This window comes from Mustela lutreola, chromosome 18 (genome assembly GCF_030435805.1).
Source record: "Mustela lutreola isolate mMusLut2 chromosome 18, mMusLut2.pri, whole genome shotgun sequence".
In the NCBI taxonomy this organism is placed as follows: Eukaryota; Metazoa; Chordata; class Mammalia; order Carnivora; family Mustelidae; genus Mustela; species Mustela lutreola.
Genome location: NC_081307.1, coordinates 36,990,568 through 37,010,698, shown reverse-complemented (window position 1 = coordinate 37,010,698; position 20,131 = coordinate 36,990,568). Strand labels below are relative to the sequence as shown.

The window sequence follows — 20,131 nt, the reverse complement described above, 5'->3', positions numbered from 1 at the left end:
GGCTTCCAGACTTCACGACCCACTCCCAGACCCCACTGACCACTCCGCGCACTAGGTAAACACGTCGATGACTTCATTAAGATGACAGGGCACCACTCCCCAAAATAAGAAGCTAAAAATAAAGATCCTTAAAGAAGTTAGTCTGAAAAGGCTACATAGTGTGATTCCAACTCTATTCCATTCTGACGAAGGCCAAACTTTGGAGGCAATAAAGAGAGCGTGGCTGCTGGGGTGGGACGGGGTCGGGAGGATGAACAGGTGGAGCACAGAGAACACTTGGGGCCATGAAAACCGTGATGCATGACGCTCTGATGATGGAAGCACGTCATTATACATGTGTCCAAACCCACTGAGCATGCCACCAACAGTGAGCCCTAACACAAGCCATGGACTCTGGGTGATAATGTGTTGTGTAGGTCCATCAGCTGTGGCAAATGTACAGCTATAATAAAGGATCTCAGTCATTGGCGGGGGGCGGGGGGAGGTGCTGTGCATGTGTTGGGGGCAGGGGTATATGGAAAATCTCTCTACCTTCCCCTCAATCCTATTCATCTAAACCTACTCTAAATAATGAGATTAAAAATAAATAAATTTTTATGCTCCACAAATAAGTGAAACCATATGATAATTGACTCAAGGGGTGTTAGAGAGAAGGGAGTTGGGGGAAATTGGAAGGGGAGGTAAATCATGAGAGACTACAGATTCTGAAAAACAATCTGAGGGTTTTGAAGGGGTGGGGGGTGGGAGGTTGGGAGAACCAGGTGGTGGGTATTAGAGAGGGCACGGATTGCATGGAGCACTGGGTGTGGTGAAAAAATAATGAATACTGTTTTTCTGAAAATAAATAAATTGAAAAAATTTAAATAAATAAATGAATGAATGAATGAATGAATTTTTAAAGATACCTTATGACCCCTGCATCCCTACAAACAAACATCCATGATTACTCAGGACTCCAAGTACAGAGTTTCTCTCCATTTCTTCTCTTCACCTATTTGAGTTCATACTCCTTCACTGTCACTACACTTGTACTTGATTCCATTGTCTACAAATACTTAATCAATTAATTCCCCTTAATTTTGTATCTTTAAATGTTCCTTTCCCATCTGTTCCTCCCCTTCCCTATAAAATTTTCAATTGTTTACCACTTATTTTTAAAGACCTACTATGAGCTTCAACAGCTAAGCTTCTAGAAAGAAGCATCACACCACTGTCTTCACACTGTAACCTCCAATTCTTCCCTGTAGCCCATCATTTGCCACACTAGTTTTCTGAAGTCATTCTCTGAAATTCCTCATTTCAATATGAATCAAGGTCGATTAATCACTATCAATATTCCTGCTCCTTTTTGCACTGAAATCAAGTCTCCCCTTCGAGACTTTCTCTTGGTTTGGTTTCCACTGCACATTCACTTGTAATATTCCTCCTAAATTCCTTCTCATGCTCCTTCAAGGTCAGGTTAGCTGCTGTTTGCCTCTCAAATAGTGAAGTTGATCTAGATTATTTTCTGAACATTCTTCTCTTGGTACTCAAGGATCTCCCCCCAGGCAATCTTAACCAGACCCATTTTCCAGTACCTACAGATCAGGTACTGAATTTGACTGTGGCTTCCTAGAATCCTGAGTTAAGAATGATTCTACAATTAACCATGGGTTTAGAGAGAAGGACTATGAGTGACTGACTAGTGACGTCTTCCATGGACACAGAAGATGCAAAGGCTGTGTAGACCCACATTTGCCATTTTGTGCATATATGCTGATAACTGCTGAATTCTTTTCTTCTATTAAGATGCATGCATCTATCTGTGACTTGGACAATGCTATGTAGACTTATCAAAAGACTACACACACAGTTTGCTAGAGCATCAAATGTCAAGTCTGAAGATAAACAAAATATTTTGCTTGCATGACTGACACAGGCTGTAAGTCAGAAAGCCTGAATTTATCACCTTGTGCCAAACCTCTTCTTCCTCATATCTTCCTTATTATGAATTGTGCCACTCAAAGTCAGGGACACCACGCAGACAGCTGCATAGGTTGGATTCTTCAAACTCCAGGGGCTACTACTCACATAACAGACCATGTTTGTGGACCCCCTAGACTTGTGTGGTGCAGTAAACCTGTCAATTCCCTAACAATCCAAGCCAAAAATCTAGGTTCCACCACGTCCTTAAGTCCAGTAGATCAATACAGCCTCCCACTCCAACCCTCTTGCCAAACCGCCTTATCTTCATGCGCACTCCCAGTGCTTTGGTCACATGGTTGTCTTCTAGTGTAAGCCCTTGCCAAAATCTGTCTCCATTCATGGTCCCTTCTAATCAGTCCATCTGTACACTACATTAGGCAGAGTCAAGTGTTTGAAACACACTGGTTATGACATTTCATATTTAAAACACCAAAACCTCCACATCAATCTGCAGCATGAAACTCAAAATCCCCCAGCCCGGTGCTCTGTCTTCCAAAATCACAGCCTGCCTCCCTCTCCATCCGAATCCAAGGCAAATCCTTGACAGCAGCATCCCTGCCTCACACCTCACACCCCCTGCTCCCACCTTGGCAAAAAAGCACAGGACTCCTCACACATGTTTGTTCACCTCATGGCTTCTCATGTCTTATTTTCTCTCTCAGTTCTCCCAGTCTCATTATCCACAAAACACATGTCGTCCGCTGTTCTGTGGTCAACGTTTCCATTACTCCTTCCTGTCTCTGCTTTGCTGCTCTCTTCCTACCGTGTGAATGTCTAACCATATTATTCACTATCGATGTCCACATCTCTCTTCCCTTCCAGGCTAATAGTTCCCTGAGACTGAGGAAAGGGAATGGTCTGTAGTCCTATCTTACGCAGCTAACACAATAACTGGTACCCAGTGGGCCTCGATAAATGCTGTTGAATGCATCAATAGAGGCTTTAAAGATCATCACCAACCTCTTGTTTCTACAGTTTTCAAGTATGCTCATGAAATAATATGAGCAGAGAAAAAGTAGATTATGAATATTAAAATCACAGATACAGGATGGAAAAAATACGTCAAGAATGCTTAAATTTTTCAAAGAACACAAAAACAAGTGGAGATTAGTCTTGATGAATATAATCTTTATCTCTTTCTCGTAAAATACATCTCACTGAGAATGCCGTCACAGGAGATTACTGACCACTCATGAAATCTTGCTTTCATTCCAAGTTCAATCCTTTTTCTAATTTCAAAATGGGTTTTGGAAAAATCTTGTTGTTAATGAAATGCAATATTTCATAAACTGTGCTTTGAATGGATGATTTTTTTAAATAATAATAAAGGGTTTAGATATTTGGCAAATAAAAATTTAGGATAAACAGTTTAATTTTAATATCAGATGAACAATGATATTTTTAAGTCTAAGTATGTGTCATGCAATATATAGGACATACCTATAATAAAAAATCCATTGTTTATATACAATTCAAATTTAAATGGTGGGTCTCTATTTTATCTAGCTATACTCCTTTAATATGAAGTTACAGAAAGTTAAGAAGTCACAAAACTCCCAGTACTATGTCAGCCTGTCTTTAAATATAGATATAGCTGTAGACAGAGATACAGATACAGATAGAAATTCTATGCAAATTCTTCCTTTCTTATGCCATAAAATTATAATATTCCCAGACATCCTTTCTTCTTGATAAATAAAAAAGAATAATGATACTGAAATATTATTCAGTTTAAGCCAGGACCATACTTTCTTGATTTGCGGATGGTCTGTATTCTGGGAAGCCGTGCCCCAGTATTCTAATTATTTGTCATAAAGGTCATTCCACTGTGTTAACATTCACACTGAAGCATGACCCTGAATAATCACAGGGCAATTTCTTCCAAGTAGATTCTCTTTCTGTACATCCTATTCTAAATTCATGTAGCTCTTTTTGGACTAATTAGTCTAATGAGATATTCAACATAGGGATCCAAGTAGTTTTCATAACCACATTCTAATTTAATGATGGAGAAGATGATGCCTCACTTAATCGTCTAATCACAAGGAAAATGACATAAACAGTTTACCCTCTTTCATTCCCCATACACGTCTAGGAGCTCAGTAGACCCCGAAATGCCCAGGACTAGACTGAATTTCTTCTACTGGTAGTTATAAACACATGTTAGAAGCCAAAAGGTAAGTCACCAAGAACATAAAGTAAGAAAACAGATGCCATAAGAATTGATCCACTCTCTTAATAAGTGAAGTAGCAGACATGGATAAAATTTACATGACATCAATATAAATAAACAGGAAAAAATAGTCTAATAAAAGATTCTAAAACAAAAGGGCAAGAGAACATAGCTCAGGAAGGGGCAGCTAAATAGTTTCACTGCAGAAACCAAACATTTCAGAAAGGCATACTTTCTACTTCCAAGAGAAAGCAAAATTTTTATTGAAAATGATCTATGAAATATTAAATTGTTAGAGCACAGACTCAAGGAAATATGGCTAAGGGACAGACACAAATTAAAGGTGAGTCAGATGAAATAAAAAATGGTTTGTACTTAATAGAAGAAAAAGTTTGATCCTAGAAATTGAGCCAGCATTAGAATAGTAATGAACAGAAGAAACACTGCAGAAAATTGAATTAGGGTAGTAGATGACAAGCTGGAAAAACTTCCTGGTTTTCAAGACCAGAAACAGAGTTAAAAACGTTATCTGAAAGAAAATGTGGGTATAACTGACATGACATTGCCTCTAAGTTGTGTTACTTGAAAAACATAGAGTAGCATCAAAACGCATATTTGCCATATGGAAAGCAGCATTATTTTTTTTTATTTTTTTATTTTTTAAGCAAAAACTATACGTAAAAGAATTCAACATCTAGATTCCATCAGGTGAAAATTTAACTCTTAAAGGCAAAGGAAAGAATCTCACAGACATGAAATGAAAAAAATTAATGAGTCAGAAAGAAAACTTCGATTTAACTAAAATTTCTTCTCCCCAACATCAGATATCCTTCCAGAATCATGAATAGAAAAGTTTATGACTTACAATTCTATATTCAGAAATTCATTCAATAAAAATTTTTTTGAGGGCCAATGTTGTACCAAAAATTGAGCTAAAGTAATTGCAATCATGTCTAGAGGCGAGAGGAAGGCTGAAAAACAAACTTTTCACATTCCTTTGTCAGTGGCCTCCAGAAGCACCGTAGGCTACCCTGCACTAAACCGTGCCAAGGAACCCCAAGAAGAGAAGGTACAAGAGTACCCTAACTAGAAAAGAATTAACCAGACACATGTCTACTTATTGCTCCTTGTCACTGGGGCAGAGGCTGTTTTCAGTTGTTTGTAAACTTTCCACTATCAGTGCGGTGGGTATACGACAGTGAGAATGCGCTGTTCTTGGACTTGCTCTGGGAGGGGACGGACTTTGCATACCGGCCATTGGTCAGCACCCCTCTACGAACCTGAGACAAAGCCTCACCTGACTGTCACCATCTAAATCACAGACACAACCATAAACAGGTTCGGCGAAGTCTTGCCATTAAGTTCAACGACAAAAGGATTGATGAGTAGCAAAAATACCATGACAACTTACATTTTTCTGAATAATTTTTAACAGTTATAAAATTATGCAAATATCGTTACTACATTGACATGTCATATATCTATATGTATATTTAAATCTAGTCAGCAAACAGTGTCAGCATTAGTGTCGGGTGTACCATAAAGTGATCCAGCACTTTCCTGCGTCGTCCGGTGCTCCTCACACGGGCACTCTCGGGCCCGTCCCCTGCGTCCCTCATGCGCTCCATCTTCCTCCCCTCTGGGGACCCTCAGTTTGCTCTCCACAGTGAAGAGCCTGTTTCTTGGTTTGTGTCTCTTTGTTTCCGTTGCTTTTTTTCTTCCTTAAATTCCACATATGAGTGAAATCATACGGTGTTTGTCTTTCTCTGGCTGACTTCACTCAGCACTACACTCTTTAGTTCCAGCTACGGCACTGCAAATAGCAAGATTTCATTCTTTTTATGGCTGAATAATATCCCGCTGTGCGTGTGCATTGGTGTGCACGTGTGCGTGTGCACGTGCCTTTGTGTGAATGTTTGTTCTAATTCTCTGAAAAATACTGCTGGTATTTTGATGGGGTTAAATGAGTAGATTGCTTTGGGTCCTATAGACAGTTTAACAGTATTTGTTCCTCCGATCCATGAGCAGCATGGAATGTCTTTCCAATTTTGTGTGTCGACTTCCATCTCTTTCCTGTGGCTTTACTGAGATCATTCATCAACAGGTAAGATACAATATCCAAAATAAGAATACTCATCTAAGATTTCAGTATCATCACTAAAAACTGGTACTAGTAACAATTTCCTTGTATTTAATGAGAGTGTCAGTAGAGTTTGTTTTATTTCTGATACTGACATTACCAAACACAGTCTCAAAAATGTTTTTGAAATTGGTAAGTATAACTGAAGTTCGTATGAAAAATAGTGGGCTCGTCTGCTCAGGCTACGAGAACAAAGTACTGTACACAGGGTGGCTTCAATCACAAAAATTCATCTTCTTGTGGCTCTGAAGACTAGAAAATCCAACATCAGGGTTCTGCCAACTCAGTTTCGGGGGAGGACGCCCTCTTGGTTTACAGAGGCTGCCTTCCCTCTGTGTCCTGACATGGCCGCTCAGTGCAGACTCAGAGAGAAAGTGTGCGTTCCACAGTGTGTCTTCTTACAGGGACACTAAACCTTTCAGATCAGGGCCCTACCCTTTTAACCTCATTTAACCTCAATTATTTCCTTACTCCAAATACAGCCACACTGGCATGGGGGGGGTGGGTTAGGGCTTCAACCTGTGAATTTGAGACACAAAACTCAGCCCACTACCAACGGAATATATAGCCTTTATATTATAGGCAGAGGAAATGCACAGTGATGAGATACGACAAAAGGAACGAAGGAGAGAATAACAAAGTCCCGAATGATGACAGAAGTAAAACAAGACTATCAGGCTAAGACTATGGACAAAACAGGAAAAACTTCTCTTTCAAGAGGAAGACTCTCAGATTGAATTACTTACTTTCTACAATAAGTGAATACCACCACCAGAACGAAACACATGACAAAAGCTAACACAAAACATCCATAAGTTATGTTAAGTCATGATAACTTCAAGAAGAGAAGGATTACCGTGTTAAGAAGACCAAGACAGAATTTAAAGTCAAAATAAAATTAAAGGGGGATTTCCTATGAGAGGGTATAATCCACCATGACGATGGAACAGAAACAGGGATCCTCCAAGAATACACCGTAGAGATAAACAACACAAATACTGGCTTTTTCACAAAAGGAGAAACTGATAGGTGTAAAGGGAAACAGCATGCATTCTTTCATGCAGCTGCATTTAGAGCAAGAAAATACAGAAAATCTGTGCTGAATGCGTTTGCATAATATCAGATTATCTGCCATAACAAATAGAAAGATTGTTTACTTGCAGCATTCAAGAAAGACAAATGGAAATGTATTTGAACTAAGAAGAGAGCTCAGTGGGATACACAGGTTGCAAAATATTATTTTAAAAAATCAATAGCTTCCCTTTACACCAGAAATAATAATCAGGAAAACATATTGAAAAACATCCTGTTCACAAAAAAAATAACAGACAAATACTGCCAAGAAAATCAGCTTTAAAATACATGCTTGATTGTATCAAGAAAACTAGAGAACCATAGACAAGGGCCTAGAAGATGGTTTAAATAAATGAAGAATCAATCCCTACGTGGCAAGAAATCAATAGGATAAATCTGTCAATTCTTCCCAAATTAATTTATAAATTTTAAGTTATTGCTCTTACAGAATTGAATTGGATTGATAAGGCTGTCAAAACAAAATACCATACACTGAGGGGCTTACACTGCAGAAATCTGTTTTCTCATACTTGTAAAGGATGGACATCCAAAGTACCGGTATCGGCGGGTATGGCTGGTCCTGAGGTCATCTTCTTGGCTTGCGAATAGCTGTGGTCCCACTGTATCCTCTCCTGGTCCTTCCTCCGAGCTTTCTGTGTCCTAATCTTTTCTTCTCCTCAGGAAGACAGAAGCCAGACAGGATGAGGCCCACTGCAGTGACCTCACTTAACCTCATGTACCTCCTGAAGGGTCTATCTCCATGTTGAGTTACTGGGGGTGAGGGCTTCAGCACAGGAATTTGAGGGGAACATTTTCAGCCCATAGCAAGAGCACAGCAGGGGCCTCACGCGTCACCAGTCCCCATGTCCTGTGCCTGCTTCCTGTGCCACTCCTGTGAACATGGCACCAGATTCTGCTCCAACAGGAAATGGGAGGAAGTGCTGTGCTCCGCATCCCAATGGCCCCGGGTCTCTGTCCCCACCCAGTCTACTGTGACGCGGGAGGACTTTGGTTTATATGACAGCATCATAAAAGGAAAACGCCCAGGAGCTCTGACTAAGGAGGTGGAGAGCCCTGCACCCACCTGTCTGCTCAGGCTGTGCAAAAACAGGAAACAAACCAGCCCTTCTGCGAGGTCAGCGGGGTTTCCTCTTGCATGCCAGCGAGCCTAAAGACTAATACTGGATGGCGTGCCCATAGGGCGCCATGGACTCTGGAGCACTGTCCTCACTTGAGAACTCAAACGCTGTCATTCTTAGTTGTATCTGCCATTGAGCATTTCAGTATTACACTGAAAAGGGGTGTTAATCTAACCGTAGTTAAAATATTAAACCCTCTAATCTTATTACTCACAAAAAAAAACAACGCTATAGACTAAATTCTTATATTAAAACCTAACTCCCAGTGTGCGTTTATCAGAAGTAGGGGCCTCTGGGCGAGGATCAGATCGCTGGGTGCAGTCTTCAAGAGTGGGGTTAGTGCGCACAGAAGGGACCCCCAGAGAGCTCGCTCACCCCTCCTGCCATGGGAAGACACAGCGAGAAGATGGCCTCCAGTGAAATGAGACGAAGAAAGGAACAGGCCTTGGGCTTGGACTTCCCAGTCTCCAGAACTGTGAGAAATAAATGTCTCTTGTAGAAGCCACCTAGTCTAGGGTGCTTTTATCACGGCAGACAGATAGGAGCAGACAAACACAACCTACTTGATGCGACGATCAATGTTATTGCAGACGACAGCCCCTCTGAAGGCCTTTGGGGAGGAGGGATTCTAGAGACTCCCCAGTGATACCATGAAAGGACACTATGTCTGCCCTGCATGTACAAAGAAGCCTTTAAATACAGTCCAAAGTGTAAAGTGATATCAAAATGCATTAGTCCTGACATGCGGCCACAGGTCCCCCAACAAAACCTTCTACTGATGAGGAAATCATGACCGGATACAAAAAATCACCACCTTGCAAAACTCCAGGCCACCGCAGGTAGAGGAGCTCAGCAGTGCTACAATGGACATATGGTAGAGCCCATTATTCTGCCAACTTCTGCTCTAATTCAATCTAAAATTATCCTCCAACGGAAAAGCAAAGGACTTGAAAACTTTTTCAGAGCTTTTAAAGGTAGACATCCAAGGACACAGAGACCCCTGAGCAGACACGCAGACTCCTAGCCAAGCTATGGCACGCACCGTGTGTCTAGAGGAGAAGCACTTTCCACAAGCATAATGGTGAGAAAGTTTACAGTGCCTGTTGATGAAAGTGCCTCCTTTAATTAGTATTGACGAAGGTTAAAATTTAGCCCTTGAACACGAGCATAGGCAAAAACAGGAAAATTTTTGGAAGAAGTCATGAAAATCCTTATAAAAAGCAAGAACCCTTCCAAAACAGATGGGCATAAGGCAAGAACAGTGCGGTAAGCAAAGATTGGGCCAAAAAATACACACCAAAAAAAAAAAAAAAAAAAAAAAAAAAAAGATTTCTTCTTGATGCAGTTAGTTGAGATTTTTATAGTTGCTCTAATAAGACTGTAATGGAAATGATGTACCATACCCATCCATGCACACAGGCACACACAAGGTGACCATTTCCTGAACAGCATGATGTTTTCATCCACTTGGTATAACTTCAGATATCCTGCTTCTCTCCCAAACATGTCGCACCTGGAGTGTGTTTTAACTAGTCGCAGCTCTGGCCGGTAGTGTAGCTCTAAACCTCACACATCCTTGAAACCTTAGCAGCTCGAAAATATTTACAAAATGTCACTTGAACACTCAATATCTCAAAGATGAGTAATGTGCTCCTGAAATTATCCTACAGATGTAAGCTGCAGATGATCTGACAGTGCTTTGTCATTGGCAAGGAGATGGTGTATGCTTTTGATTTCCTTTATGAATTCATCACCTAATATGGAAACAACATGCCTGAAATTAATATTAGGAAGAGCAATAGACTGAAATCATTCACACTAACCAAAGGAGTTTTCTGAAACTCTCACTAGAACTCGTATTTGTTTCTAGTAAGACATAGCATTCCTATCTTATTTTGTCCTCCCCAACAATCAGAAAAAAAAATATAGCAAAGTCAAGATAAAACCCTGTACCTTAAGGTTCACATGGAGCTGGCATGACTAGTAGACAGGTGGGCAGCGATCTCATGCCATGAGCAGAGAGAAGCGGCTTGAGGTTGAAGACCACTCACTGCCAGAGTGCAGGGGTTCATTCAGACAATGGGAATGTCACTCTGTCCAAGAGACCTAATGCAGAAAAATCTGAAACAAGGAGCAATTAGGAAACAATCCAAACAGCTGCCTTCTCTCTACCATCAGGAAGGGGTTAAAAGTACAACACCAGTGGTGCACTGAGATCTAAGTGAAGGGACAGGACCACAGTGGAGAGGAGCCGGTCATTCCTGCAATGACTGTGGGGACATGAGACAGACTGGGTACCCTGAGCAGTGAGCGGGGTCAGATTACACTTGTGACAGAAAAACAGTGCAAGTATGTATCAAAGAGTCAACAGTGCCAGCAGATGCCAACAGAGTCAACAGCTCCCCAATATGGGGAGCGAGAGCTGGAGAAGAAGGAAGCCATGGCGTTCCATAAGGCCTGCCAGGATCCCGAGGACAGCTGCTGCGAGCTCACGGGAAGCACCAGCTGGCCGAGCCCAGAACTGATGGGAACTCAGGTGGAGTTCACTGGGGGCAGTGATGGAAACCAGGGGTCTCTCTTTCATCGTCTTGGGCCATTAATTTCATCATCCACATCTTGTAGACAAGAAAACATGAATTTCACTTAGAGAAATAAACGACTGAACTGTGTCTTTGGTGCACTGATGTTTGTTCTTCATGGTGATCCCAGTGAGTGAGTGGGTGTGCCCTCCGGGGAAGGGGGAGTAGAGAGCCTACCCCAGGCCACGTGCCCCTTCCTCCATGCGGCCCCTTCCCACCCAGTCAGTGCGCTTAACATCCACAGGTGAGGAAGCCTCCATAAGGAAGGAGAGAAGGACTCATGAGTTGCATGAACTCACATTACTAGCATGATAGAAAAGTTGACTCAACAGTCCTTCTGAACCCTTGGAAATCATTTATGATTGAAGACTGGCATAGGTGAAAATAATTACAGATAAAGGCTTATGATTAAAATTTGTGGGTAAAAATAATTTAAAAGTAAGCTGTATACTTTAAAAGTATATTAGAGAATTATGTTTAGAGAAAAGGAATCCATAGAAACAGGCAAGTACAGGCTGCCAAATTATAAGATAGTTATGAGGATTAATTAGACTGTATTAGTAAGCTTTTCTGCAGAGAGAAACCTTTGAGATCTCTGCCCCTATCCCAGGACCGCACCTCTCATGACTGGAGGTAAACACAGCTACACACTGGAAGGCCCTGGAAATGCTGGTCGGACACGGTGCATCCCATGACCACTCCTACTCTGTGGGTCCAAGCGAGTCTCCATGGGCAATTCTCAAGTCTACAGGAAGCCCAAGAGGAATAAAAATTAAATGCCCCTTCAAGGGAAAGGGGACATGAGAAAAAGTGAAAATAATAATGAAGCCCATTAAAAAAATTATCTGTAAAATCTAGGAAACACAGATAATAAAAACTATTCCTTACCAGACAGTATAATAGTGTCTAAAAGATACAAGGCAGCACTGCTGATTAGATAAACAGATCAGTGAAACAAGATGGAAAACCCTACATCAGATGCACATAGAGAATTGTAGTGAATAATGAGGACATTTCACATCAGCAGGGAAAAAATGTCAATAATGTGAAGACAACAAAAGAGACATTTGTGGGAAAATGTCCATCTCCAACTGACCTCCAAGAAATAGCCAGTGGGACAGATTTTTAAACTTGAGAAATGAGACAAAAAGTACTTTTGGGGGGAAATAAAGTTGTTCATATTCTTGGAGAGCAACCATTTCTTTTTTTTTTTTTTTTTTTTTTTTGAGGGCAACCATTTCTGATTAAGGCATACAATTCAGATATTATCAAAGTAAAAATTGACAAATCTAACTACAAAAATAATTTCTGCATGATTTAAAAAACTCAGGTAGAAAGATAAGAAACAAATAAGGAAAAGTATTTCCAACATTACCATAAAGGAAAGGTAAGTCTTCTTAGTTTATAATGATCTAAGCATTGGTAAGAAAAAACCCAAAAGAAATTGGACAAAAATGTAAAGCTGAGAAGACATTTTACAGAGAAAGAAATTCAAATATACCTTAAATACAAGGTAATAATTCTCAACAATAAAATCACAGTGATTCCAATGAGATAGGCTTCACCTGTCTTCCTGCAAATTTCAAATAAATGAGAGCATTCTGTATTGACAGAAACAGGAGCTAATAGGTGTGTTCATGTATTGCTCCAGGAAGGGCAAGTAAGTTCAACCTAGAGTACTGGCAGTGTTTATCAACATTTACAATTCAAATATCCTGTAACTAACAATTCTACTGTTCGCCATGGTGAATAGAGAGATTCACACATGTATGAAACAATCAATGTATGTACAAAGAGAGTTACTGTATCTTTCCCCATTAGCACCTCAGGGCAAAGGGTTATCCCTACTATCCATTCATGACACGCTTTCATCACTGGTCCATAAGCGACCCTTTAATTATTGCTTTTTCACATAATGTAAAACATATTTACAAATACTCCATTTTGGGTGCCTAAGTGGCTCAGCTGGTTAAGGGTCCAACTCCTGATTTTGGCTCAGGGCCCTGTATCAGCCTCCACACTGGGCATGGAACCTGCTTGGGATTCCCTCTCTCCCTCTCCTTCTGCCCCTCACCCCTGCTCATGTGCACGCTCTCTCTCTAAAACAAAATAAACCCCACCAAACAAAACAAACAAAACAAAATAAAGGCTATGACCTTGAAGAGGATATGCCACCCCTTCCCACACCCCAGTTAAGCATTGTCCTGAAACCAATTCATTGTTACTTTATTTTTCGGAGAGTTTAACTGCATCTGTACACATTCCTGAAAAGTACTATACAAATGTAACACATATATATCATATGGGTGATATACAGATGTGTGTTATATGTATCATATCATATATATCATATATGTAGGTGGTTTGGACTTTGACCATATATATATGTACTGGGATTCATTTTTCCACTTAATTTTTTTACTAAAAATCATCCATGGAGTTCAATGCCCCTGTAGTCAGTTTGAGATATGACCTGATAATATTCCATTATAAAACATACAATTTATTCATTCATTTTCCTGTGGATGCACAATTGGGTTGTTGCCAGGTGTTTGTTTTTATAAACAGTGTTGCTACAAATACTCTTGTTCTTATCTCTTGAAGAACATGTTTAAGGTCTTCACTTTGGTGGGATTGCTGGGACATGAGTTCAGTCAATATTTAACTTGAGGAATTAACACTAATGTGTTTTCTAAAGAAGCTAGGACAACTGAGATGATCACCAGTAATGTCTAATAGATTCCATGGATTCATACCTGTTACAAAACTTGATAGTGTCGAGTTTTTCATTTTAGAGAATTTTTCATTTTTGGACATAAAATTGTAACTCACTCTTTAATTGTATTTTCCTGATTACTAATGATATTGAAAATCATTTTATGTTTAGTGGACAAAATATGTTTTGTTCAATCAAATGCTTGTTTATCTTTTGCCAAGTTTTTTTCTTATGAAATTATTTTTCTTATTGTTTTGTAAAAATTCTGCATATATTCTTGATAGGTCTTTTCAATTGTGTTTGTGAAAATCTTGTGTTTTGTACTCATTTATATCTTTTTATTTTTTATATCTTTTTACTTTAAAATATCTGTTGATGAACAAGAGAGCTTACTGTCATAGTCATTTACCATTTTTTATTTCATAATCAAAGCACTTTGTATCTTATTTAAGCAACTTGTTCACTCCAAGGTCCAAATATTTCACCTATAATTTGAAAATGTATTTGTATCTAAGATTATATTCATTTGTATCCAAGATCTATAAAGAATTTATATAACTCAACACCCCCCCAATATAATCAAGTCAAGAAAAGGGCAGAAGATATGAACAGACATTTCTCCAAAGAAAACATACAAATAACCAACAGATACATGAAAAAATGCACCACATCACTTGGCATCAGGGAAATGCAAATTAAAACCACAATGAGATATTATCTCACACTGGTCAGAATGGCTAAAATGAGTAAGACAGGAAACAACAAATGTTGGTGAGAATGTGGAGAAAGGGGAACCCTCTTACACTCTTGGTTGGTGCAGCCACTGTGTAAAACAGTGTGGAGGTTCCTCAAGATGTTAATAATAGAGCTACCCTACAAGCCAGAAATTGCACTACTGGGTATTTATCCCAAAGATACAGATGGAGTGATCCAAAGGGGCACAAGCACCTCAATGTTCATAGCAGCAATGTCCACAATAGCTAAACTATGGAAAGAGCCAAGATGACCATCAACAGATGAATGGATGAAGATGTGGTCCAGATAGATGATGGGCTGTTACTCAGCCATCAGAAAGGATGAAATCTTACCACTTATATCAATATGGATGGAACTGGACAGTATTACGCTGAATGAAAAAAGCCAGTCAGAGAGAGACAATTATCATATGGTTTTAATCATATACTAAATATAAGAAACAGCACAGAAGATCACAGAGGATGGGAGGAATCAGAGAGGGAGACAAACCATAAGAGACCCTTAACTCTAGGAAACAAACTGAGGGTTGCTGGGGAGGGGAGGAGGGTGAGGAGAAATGGTAACTGGGTGATGATGGGCATTAAGGAGGGCACATGATATGATGAGCACCGGGTGCTACACGCAACTGATGAATCACTGGCCTCTACATCTGAAACTAATGATGTTGGCTAATTGAATTTAAATAAAAACATAATAAAGAGTTTGTTTTTTGTTTAATTCCTTAATTCTTCTGCAGTTAACTCATTAAGATATGAGATGGTAATTCAATGTCATTGTCAGAAATATAGCTATTCTCCAGTTCTATGAAGCCCACCACCTCTCCTGACTGATCAGATACATGGCATGTGTTGGTCTTCTACAAAAACGCTAGTTTATTGGCCAATTGTCTGATCCTGAGCCAATATCACACATTCATAATAACGTCTATTAAGACAAGTCTCTTCTTTCTGCCCTTTTTCTTCACAAGTGCCCTACCATCATCTACCATATCTTTGCTCCATATAAATGTAGAATCATCTTGTTGAGTTCCATGGAGGAGGGGGTGGGGTGGGCGGAGCCCATAACATTTTGATTGGATTTGCATTGCATCTGTACATCCATTTGAGAAGAATTAAAATTTGTACATTTTTTAAACAATTTTATTTATTTGTCAGAAAGCAAGCAAGCATTAGCAAGGGGAGCAGCAGGAAGAGGGAAGCAGACTCACTGTAGGGCAGGGAACCCAATGCAAGACTCAATCCCAGGACCCTGGGATCATGACCTGAGCCAAAGGCAGATGCTTAACTGATGGAACCACCCAGGCATCCCTAATTTTCACAACATTAAGTCTTATGTATTCACAGGACAAAGAATTAGGTTTACAATATATAAAGAATCACTACAAATTGATTCACCTGTGTATTACTTTAGATCTCTGTAAAATTTTAGGACTTTTACATAGACATTTTATACATCTACTGTCTAGTTTTATTCCTACATACATGATATCAGATGCTATTATAAATTCCCTTGTCTAATTGTATGATTAAATGTTTACTGTGCTTATATTTCTAATCATTATTCCATAGGTTTTTGGGGATTTCCTACATCAACCATCAGAAGTGGGAACCTGGGGGATGGGGGCTAAATCTGGGAAGAGAAAGCTCCTTCAGTGTAAGGAATTCTAGGGGAGGGATTCAGATGCTGGCCGTCAGCAGACAGCACGCCCAGGAGTTGGCACCTGGAGGTATAAGTACCTAAACTCCCGAAAGTGGGTGAGGCTTGGGGTAGCCGCATGCGTTTCTTAGTACCCTCCCTGCCCTGACGCTATTCCCCACTGCGGACCAGACACTACACAGCGATGCTGCATCCCCTGAGCAATTCCAGAGGCCCAGCCATCCAAGACTTATGCGGGGATATGGCCACCAGCTCCTAGGACCCTCCTCAAGGTGCCTCTGTGGCTCCTGCAAAACTCAGGTGGCTCATGACGGATGAAGGCTGACAGCTATAAATGTAAGCCGGTAGAGCCCATGGCAGCGACTGCGCCACACTTGGGATCATCACCACAGGAGATCGACACAGACTCTGGCACTTGATGTGACAGCTGATAATTTAGTGAAAACCTTCTCAGTAGGAAGAAAACAAAGCAGTTTATCTTCACATAATGGGGAGGGCAAATTCACGGTTTTGCACTCCATCTATGCCAACTCTTACTCTCTCTTATAATATAGTTCACAGGGGCCTCATTTATCTTCACATGCTTTTGAACATCACTTTGATCCAGTATTGATTAAATCATTATGCCTGAACCTGGAGAACAACAAGTAGTAAGTACCCTGGTGCCAGAGGGTCCCATTAAGATACAGGGACTTAATCTATTAAAAGAGCTTCAGGGGTCCGGTGCTCTAGGACATATCATAATACTCCCTCGAAGATACAGGGCAAGTCCTTCTATCTCCCAAAGTTTACTACTCAAAAAGAATAGCATTTGGTGGGCCTCTCTGGGTTTTCTCTAATAGACTTTATTTTTAGAGCAGTTTTAGGTTTACAAAAAAATTACATGAAGGATAGAGAGTTCTTATCTGTAAGGTGAGAGCCCACTCTCATCTCCCCCACAATTTCTTCTATTATTAATGCCTTGCATTAGTGGCATTCACTTGTTACAACTGATAAACCAATATTTATATATTATTAATAACTGAAGTCCATAGATAAAACTAGGGTTCACTCTTGACATTGTACATTCTATATGTTTTTACAGGTGCAAAGTAACTTGTAACTACCATTTCAGTACCATTAAGAATAGTGTCACTGCCCTAAAAATCCCTGTATGCACCTATTCATCCCCTTTTTCCTCCCCTGGCAATTACGGATTTTTTTATTATTAGTTATTTTTATTCACATATAATGTATTATTGTATTATTTGCCCCAGGGGCACAGGTCTGTGAATTGCCAAACTTACACACTTCACAGCACTCACCATAGCACATACGCTCCCCAGTATCCATAACCCAAGCCCCCTTTCCACACATACACCCCCCCCTTTTTTTTACCATGTACATAGTTTTGCCTTTTGTCACGAAGTTGGAATTACACAGTATGAAGCCTTTTCACATTGGCTTCTTTCACTTAGTAATATGCATTTAAAGCTCCTCTGTGTCTTTTCGTGGCTTGATAGCTTTTTTTTTTTTTTTTTAAGCACTGAATAATATCTCATTTTCTGGATGGATGAGAGTTTGTTTATCTTAGTATCCTAAGCTTGACAACTCATTTAGTTTTATTGCTGAATAACATTCCATTGTATGAATGCACATTCAGAAGTGTCCTACATATTCCTGACCATTTTTTTCTTTCTTCTTTTTAAAATATTTTATTTATTTATTTGACAGAAGGAGTGAGATAGCAAGAGCAGAAATACCAGCAGGGGGAGTGGGATTCGGAGAGGGAGGAGCAGGCTTCCCACCAGGCAGGGAGACAAATGTAGGGCTCGATCCCAGGACCCTGGGATCATGACCCGAGCTGAAGGCAGAGGCTTAACAACTGAGCCACCCAGGCACTCTAGTTTTTCTTCTATCTAAATTTTATAATTGTCTTGTTCATTTCCATTTTAAAAAGCAGATATTTTTATGAAATTTCATCCCTACATCAACTCAAGAAAAACTGAGTAACATTTTGCTTGATTCCAATTTGGGGCAATTATGAAAAAAAAAAAAAAAACCCTGCTAAAAGCACCTGTGTGCAAGTTTTGCGGGGATGTAGGTTTTCAACTAATTTGGGTAAATACTAAAAACACAACTGCCTCTTTGGATTTTGTAGGCAACAGGCATGACACTTGGAAATCCAACCTGACCCATTTATTGAGGGAACACAGAAAGCTCCATGTTTAAGTTCAGCCAAAGCCAGAGAGAGTTTCTGTAGGTTCAGACTCTGTGCAAGCTCCATGGCCTTAGAGCCCTGTAGATCAGTGGTGTTAAAAATACTGTCTGGCATCTCTGGCAATCCCTGAAAGGAGACTTAACACATAGAACCTGATATCCAGACTACAAGACACAGGTGACAACATATCTGCAGCTGTCCATTAGAAGCCGATATGACCAGTGCCACTGAGGCACTGGTTCTTACTGGCCCGTCAACCATCCACTGTGAGATGAGTAGCAAATTTTGAGCAGAGTCTTTGCAGATCCAGAAGGTATGAGAAAATTAAATGCACGAAATAATGACATGTTCCTGTCAATTCACATGTGGAAGGGTTCTTTAGAACAACTGATGAAAGAAGAAAGAATGTGTGCCTAGTTCCTACATGGGTCAGTGCATCCTGTGGTTACTATCAGAAAATGAGAAACTGTCGCATTACAACCACTTCCAGAAGTGGCCTTAAAGGGCAATATTGAAAATGATGCTTTTAGTGGATTGAGCAGGAAGTGGTGAACTTGGAGATCTACTTTAAATGGAGAAAGAACTGGCTGAGGTATATACTCCAAGGCAGAGGTTACCCAGCGTTTTGTTCGGGAGCAAAACAGAAAAAACAACAGGGAGACTGAACACCTGAAAGTATGGGAGAGAGATTACTGAACCTATAGGACAGGCATAGAATAGGCAGATCCTTGACACTCGTGTTCATGACCACCATGGAGCTTTCCCTACAAACATGGCCATGAACTGCTCTGAGATGCGCTTGAAGAACTCCCGGATGGCTGTGCTATTTCCAATGAAGGTGGGAAGGATGACTTCTGTCACAGGTATAAATCTCCCTTCCTAGTGTCATAGGGCTGAGGCAATGTGTCCATGAACTTAGTCACCTTTAGTGGTAGATAAAGAACCTATTCATGAGACCGAGACACAAGCTCCTTTTGATAACAGCTAACATAGGGACAAACACTACAGAATATCTTTTTTTTTTTTTAATTTTTTATAAACATATATTTTTATCCCCAGGGGTACAGGTCTGTGAATCACCAGGTTTACACACTTCATAGCACTCACCAAATCACATACCCTCCCCAATGTCCATAATCCCACCCCCTTCTCCCAAACCCCCTCCCCCCGGCAACCCTCAGTTTGTTTTGTGAGATTAAGAGTCACTTATGGTTTGTCTCCCTCCCAATCCCATCTTGTTTCATTGATTCTTCTTCTACCCACTTAAGCCTCCATGTTGCATCACCACTTCCTCATATCAGGGAGATCATATGATAGTTGTCTTTCTCTGCTTGACTTATTTCGCTAAGCATGATACGCTCTAGTTCCATCCATGTTGTTGCAAATGGCAAGATTTCATTTCTTTTGATGGCTGCATAGTATTCCATTGTGTATATATACCACATCTTCTTGATCCATTCATCTGTTGATGGACATCTAGGTTCTTTCCATAGTTTGGCTATTGTGGACATTGCTGCTATAAACATTCGGGTGCATGTGCCCCTTTGGATCACTACATTTGTATCTTTAGGGTAAATACCCAATAGTGCAATTGCTGGGTCATAGGGCAGTTCTATTTTCAACATTTTGAGGAACCTCCATGCTGTTTTCCAGAGTGGCTGCACCAGCTTGCATTCCCACCAACAGTGTAGGAGGGTTCCCCTTTCTCCGCATCCTCGCCAGCATCTGTCATT

At 40.3% G+C, this 20,131-nt stretch overlaps 1 pseudogene; it reads right to left on the bottom strand.

Annotated features, from left to right (window-relative positions):
* LOC131820577 (tubulin beta chain-like) overlaps nt 1-20,131 on the bottom strand; it is a 38,723-nt pseudogene that overhangs the window by 9,536 nt on the left and 9,056 nt on the right.